This window comes from Arachis ipaensis, chromosome B05 (assembly GCF_000816755.2).
Source record: "Arachis ipaensis cultivar K30076 chromosome B05, Araip1.1, whole genome shotgun sequence".
NCBI classification, from domain to species: domain Eukaryota; kingdom Viridiplantae; phylum Streptophyta; class Magnoliopsida; order Fabales; family Fabaceae; genus Arachis; species Arachis ipaensis.
This window is the reverse complement of record NC_029789.2, coordinates 11,432,827-11,439,615: the sequence shown is the minus strand read 5'-3', so window position 1 is coordinate 11,439,615 and position 6,789 is coordinate 11,432,827. Positions and strand designations below refer to the sequence as shown.

Here is a 6,789-nt window from a genome sequence, read left to right as displayed (position 1 = left end):
ATATTCATTGGCTTATTTTAAATATTTTAAATATTCATTATGCATATAAAATAAATTTTAAAAAGAGTCTTAGGAGTTAACACAACACTATCTGATACGGCCGCTATAACTCGTTCTTAATGCTATAATTCAGCAGGCCGTTATAACTCGTTCTTAATACTATAACTCGATAACATATGTTATAGATCAGTTATCAATAATGGACACTGAAAAAAATATTGTAACGCCCTGATATGCTATTACTCTCCATTAATGCGAATAATTGAGAGTATAACTGCTGATGCTTCATCCCAAAATATAAAAGAGTGGTAAAACATTTATTTGATTCATGGCATTTTTCTGCAAAGCTTATTACTCACTTACTGACTTGAGCATTGGAGTGCCTTTTGTAGGTACCCACCCCCTTATTCTCTCATTGTCGACGTATAAATCATCCCGACAGAAAGCTTGTAGATACTCATCGGCAGACGAGCTATACACCGGCCAACCTCTACAAGCGCCCACCGTGGGGCCATAAAATAAAAACCCTTCTTTCTATAGGCCCCATTTCCAACCCTTCCAGAGTTCCAGTGGCTTCAAGCTTACCTGCACCTTTGTAAACAAAGGTCGTATAATAAATCATTATTGCCTGAAAAAGATCGATCTATATTTATTATCTCTATTTTTCGATATATATATCTATTATCTCTGTTTTGTGATCTACATCTGTTACCTCTGTTTTCTGATCTATATTTGTTATATCTATTTTTCGATCTATATCAATTATATCCATTTTCTGATCTATATCTATTATCTCTATTTGCTGACTTATATCCGTTATCTCTATTTTTCGATCTATATCTGTTATCTCTATTTTCAGATCTATATATGTTACCTCTATTTTCCGATCTATATTAGTTATCGCTATGTTTCGATCTATATTTATTATCTCTATTTTCTGATCTATATTTGTTATCTCTGTTTTCTTATCTATATTTATTATCTATATTTTCCGACCTTTATCTGTTATTTTTGTTTTTCGATCTATATCTGTTATCTCTGTTTTTCAATCTATATCTATTATCTCTATTTTTATCTATGTCTATTATCTCTGTTTTATAATCTATTATCTCTATTTTTCGATCTATATCTGTTATCGCTAATTTTTTATCTATATCAGTTTTCTCTATGTTCAAATCTATATCTATTATCTCTATTTTCTTATCTATATTTGTTATCTCTATTTTCCGATCTATATCCATTATCTCTGTTTTGCGATCTATATCTGTTATCTCTGTTTTTTTATCTATATCTATTATTTCTATTTTTCGATCTATAACTGTTATCTCTGTTTTTCAAATTATATCTGTTATCTCTATTTTTCGATCTATATCTGTTATCTCTATTTTTCGATCTATATCAGTTGTCTCTATTTTCAAATCTATATCTATTATCTCTATTTTCTGATATATATCTGTTATCTCTATTTTTTATCTATATTTGTCATCTCTATTTTCTTATCTATATCTATTATCTCTATTTTGCGATCTATATCTGTTATTTCTATTTTCTATCTATATCTATTATCTCTATTTTTTGATCTATAACTGTTATCTCTATTTTCCAATCTATATCTGTTATCTCTATTTTCTTATCTATATCTGTTATCTCTATTTTTCGATCTATATCTGTTATCTCTGTTTTTTTATCTATATCTGTTATCAATATTTTTCGATTTATATCTATTATCTCTGTTTTCTGATCTATATCTATTATCTCTATTTTTCGACGTGTATTTGTTATTTTTGTTTTTCGATCTATATCTATTATCTCTATTTTTCAACCTATATTTATTATCTCTATTTTTCAATCTATATCTATTATCTCTGTTTTTCGATCTATGTCTATTATCTCTGTTTTTTATCTATATATGTTATCTCTATTTTCTAATCTATATCTGTTATCTTTGTTTTCTTATCTATATCTATTATCTCTATTTTTCGTTCTGTATATGTTATTTCAATTTTTCGATCTAGATCTGTTATCTCTGTTCTTCAATCTATATTTATTATCTCTATTTTTCAATCTATATCTGTTATCTTTGTTTTTTTTATCTATATCTGTTATCTTGATTTTTTTATTTATATCTATCACTACAAGAAAATACGTCTATTGCCACGCTTTAAAAGCGTGGCAAAAAGCTAAAAAAAGCGTGGCGATAGCTTTTCACCACGCTTTTTGAGCTACCGCCACGCTTTTTTCAGTCTATTGCCACACTTTTTATTTGCCACGCTTTTTTACAATCTGCCACTTGTAAAAGCATGGCTGTAGGTGGAAAATATGGCCACGCTTTTAAAGCATGGCGATAGGTAGATATATGGCCACGCTTTTAAAGCGTGGCGATAGGTAGATATACGGCCACGCTTTTAAAGCGTGGCGATAACCTTATCAAATTAAAAAAAAAAAAATCCTTTTATTGACTTTACCTTCATCACTACATAATATAAACTTTCAGTCAGTTTCTATTACCAAACCAGTATGCAATTTTTATTACAAGACAAATCAAATAGTAATTACTAACATATATAATTTTTGCTATAATTGTTTTATACATTAATGCTCAAATACAAAATAAATCTCGAGTTCAAAACTCTAATTTCACAACAAGCTTTTCAACTTGAGCAAAAAATACAATGCTATCTAATACTTCAATTAGCTTACCAAATTTGACAATAATTATACAGATTTACTAAGGTGGGATTTACAAATCTTGGTAGGTTCGTTCCTTCCCTTTTGGCGTTTGAAACATCATGAAAACATCAGACCTGAAAGCCATCTTAGCAACATCTGTCTGCTCTGGCACTGCAGGAAGAACTTTGTCCACCCCATCATTCGGTGTATAGCCTTCCAGCAATTCTTTAATATCTTCAAGCATTCTTCGTCATCCGAATCATGAAGTATGTTCTAGAAATAAAATAATATAATCTAAGAAAACTATGGGATCAACTCAATCATAATATATATAGTTTGTTCCATTAATATTAACTCCTGTTTCTAGTGTAAATGTTTTGGCATGCTATCAAATAAATTATTTATATCAAATATATATTAAAATGCAAAAATATATATTGGAAATGAATTTAATAAAACATTTATTATACATAAATATACACAAATATACAACACTTCCGAGTTCATTATTTAGCTTTATTATTGCATCAAAAAATCATCACATGGAGGGAATCATTATTTAGCTTTAGCTATAATCCTAAAGCATTTATCATAAACCAAAGCATGCAGGTTCAGTACCCCTAAATTCTAACCACTCCTGTAATTATAATACTTCTAATGATATGTCAGGAACAAGTAGTTTCCAGTCAACCTTGATGATATAATATAGTCTATAGTTCATACATCTAAAGCAGAGACTGTTTTCCATAGTTATTAAAATATCCCAGAGAATGAGTTTCAGGAGCATCAGTGTCAACTTACTTGTCTTTGAGTTTCCAACTGAGATGTTAGAAGACGGTTGTATTCATCCAAAATCTATTTTTGAGAAATAACAATGAATCACTAACCATGTATAGAAATGGGAAATATACTCAAGAACAGTGGTGCTAATAACAATGAAGACTTAGTGTGTTAGAAAATTAAAATGCTATCCTATCAAATGATGATGTGGAACTATATCTACAAGACAGTATATTTATTAAATATAAAGTGGTTCATGCAAGCAGGCCAGTGTTAATTAATCACAGCGAGCAAGATTATATCAGACCCAGATATGCATATGTTTCTATTTCAGGCTATCTGTCCAAGTTAGCTTCAGCATAAACATAGGACATTCAAGAGTTTATATAGAACAAACATACTTCCAAAACTTCAATACAAAGTGGAAATATAATACTTTTTGCAATTATTATATTAGTAATCGCTTTGTCCTCTAACAGATTTCAAGGACTAATAATTTTGTTTTTGGGGCCGGGGAGAGGGGAGATGGGAATCAATTCTAAAAAAATGATAATGTTCTATACTAATGTAGGACAAAATAAGGGTTGCATAGTTTTATTATTTTTGTTTTTTGTTATAATGTCAGAGAAATCTTGATGCATATAAATTTTGATGCATATAATGTTCTATACACAAATCTTGATGCATATAAATTTTTCGTCCAAATGTTCCTCTTCAAGGTGATTTGAATTGAGATTTCTACTTAAAATCTAATGCAACAGAATAAACAGAGTAAATATATAAAACCAGAAATAATTTATAGGCAACATTATAATCTTTTCATGTCATTTGCAATAAAACCAGAAACAGCTATTGGTACCAGAAATTCCCACATAATAATAGCAAATACAACACAGAACAATCAAACTGCAAAAGTAGTGTTGAAACTCTATGTTCATATGAGGTCACTTTATTTCTAAAATCATATATGCCGAGATGTAGAAGGCATATAGTAAGCTGCTTCCTTCCTGAAAGTAACATTTTGTGATAATAGAATTGCATAAACCAGCCAAAATAAGAACTTCAATACAAAGTGGAAACAAGATGAAGGAATGAAAAACCTGCTTACCGGGCAAGACAAGTATGTCCACTTTGAAACACAAGGGCATTGAAAGGAGTGATCGCAAAGTGTAGTGAGTATTCCACTTCTATCCGGAACATAAAAAGGTTGCACAATTAACCAAAAAATTATAACATGTGCTTTAACAATAGGACAAGTTGTGGAGAAAATTACCTTTGGAACTGCATTCCGTTGCCCTTCTGAGCACTAATCACAAGAACCTTCTGAGCACAAATAAAAAACCCCATAACATGAAAAAGGATAAAAATTCAAAGGGGGAAGAAAAATAGAGAAAGAAAGAAGACACACCCTACAACAAGGCGACAAGAGAAAGAAAGAAAGAAAGAGAAAAATTAAAGAGGGAGTAGAGTAGAATAATAATGGAAGGGGAGAGAAAGAAAGAGGAAAAAAGGAAACAGAAAAAAAATGAACAAGAATGGAAGAGGGAGTTAGGGGGTGTTGGAAGTGGCTGATCTCACAGGCCTGAAAATCCTTACAACAACCCCAATTGGCTTCTATTTCTATCTATTGCACTAGATCTATGTATCTAACAAACCAAGAGCTAAGAAAAATTATCATAAGCAGAAAGAAAAACATAAAAATATATATAAACATAAATTAAAAAAAAGGGCTCATATAGAAAGGAAAAAGTCAAAATAAAAAGTAAAGAAAGACCAGTGAAACTTCTTGTTTGCAGAACCAAAGAGATACAAAGAGGAAAAATAAATTTGGTGCAATTTTCATTCTCTATTTTACTGTTATTTTTTTCTTTATTAACCAAAGTTTGAAAAGATTACTTGCTGCAGACATCCCACTTGCGAACTCCAATGAGCTTGGCATGGAGCACCTGCTGCACATCTCTTCCGTTCAAATAATTTGTAACTTTGTCATCTACGCACACATCGATGCTCTCATTTTCTTTCTGTTTGGCCATAGGAAGGGAAAAAACTCAAGTAAAAAGGAACAAAAAAAACTCAAGTAAAAAAAACTCAAGTAAAAAGGGAATCTGATATTAATCCGTGAGACCAAAAAAACTCAGCCCTTGAATTGAAGTCAGTGGCATATTCTACAAGTGGATTACCCAACTGCAATAATGCAAAGAGACCCTTTAAGCATTAATATTATTAGCAATATCTAAGAATGAAAGGCAGAAAGAAGCATAGTTTATAAATTTATTTGGTAAATAAATTGTATATTGCTTACAGCTTTGCCTTTCAGATTGAATATCTTCTCCTTTTTGTAAATAAAGGGCTCCTGACATGGATTCATTTGCTCCTGGAAAAGCCATCTTCTTTATTTCACCTATACCTACCCTAATAAATCACACTACAAAATCTTCTCAACAATATGAAGAAAAATTCTGGTCTTGATCAGCTTCCAGATGGTGTTTGTGTTAGGGAATAATCTGAAAAGGAAAAGACAATGAAATATTGAAACTTTTGGGGAATCTATCTATCTCATTGCAGCATATTTTTTCAACTTAGTTCACAACATTTATATTGTTAGCTTCTAAAATAGTTTCATTTGCTTCTAATATTATAGCATAGTATGCACTCTATGTCAAAGAACAATTTCAATAGCTACACGCTGGATAAAACTAAGTTCAATTCAGCACACTGTAGCGATTTTCCATTCCATCATTCCTACACATGTCAAATCACGATTTTGGGATTTTAACGAAAGAAATATGCAAGGAAAGCAACAAACGTTTAAGGAGAAGAAACGGTACCTGATGAAGAGGAGGCGGTGGAGATGGTGGAGGTGGGGCCCACACCAGCGAATGAGGTCATCGAAGGAGATGTGATCGGCAACGGTGAGAATGAAGACAAGAGAAGAGCGAGAGCTAGGGCTTGGGATCGAGGAGTGAGAGGAGCTCCGGAACAAGTGGAGAATCCCTCTTCGCTCCCTGAATTTAGGGCTCGAATCTTCATCGTTCTCGGAGAAGATGGATTTAGGGTACAAAGGCTGCTCCGAGTCGACCGTGTGAACTCGGAGAAAGTCACCACCAGAGAGACTTACGACGAGGGAGTCACCACCAAAGAGAATCACCGCCGAAGGAGCAGCGATGGTGGGAATGCCGGAAGAGAGAGTGACGACAGAGGCATCGCGAGCGCCAGCGGTGTTCTTCGGAGGGCTGGGGTTCTTCACAGAGTGCTGGGGTGAGGACTGGGGTTCATCAAAGCTTTTAGGGTTCTGGCCTTCTGGGTTCTTTCAAGAGAAAGGGGGGTTTTGAATGATGA

At 32.5% G+C, this 6,789-nt stretch overlaps 1 long non-coding RNA gene across 5 annotated transcripts; it reads right to left on the bottom strand.

Annotated features, from left to right (window-relative positions):
• On the bottom strand, window positions 2,657–6,516 carry LOC107642906. 5 transcript variants are annotated; one of them, XR_002362395.1, is made up of 7 exons: window positions 6,279–6,516; window positions 5,753–5,862; window positions 5,347–5,634; window positions 4,724–4,773; window positions 4,559–4,634; window positions 3,472–3,525; window positions 2,657–2,943 (listed from the first exon to the last, which is right to left on the bottom strand). It is a non-coding gene; the product is annotated as an uncharacterized LOC107642906 (long non-coding RNA). The 5 variants fall into 5 exon arrangements; XR_002362396.1 differs by having other exon boundaries at window positions 4,559–4,637; window positions 4,724–4,770; XR_002362394.1 differs by having other exon boundaries at window positions 4,559–4,637; window positions 6,279–6,515.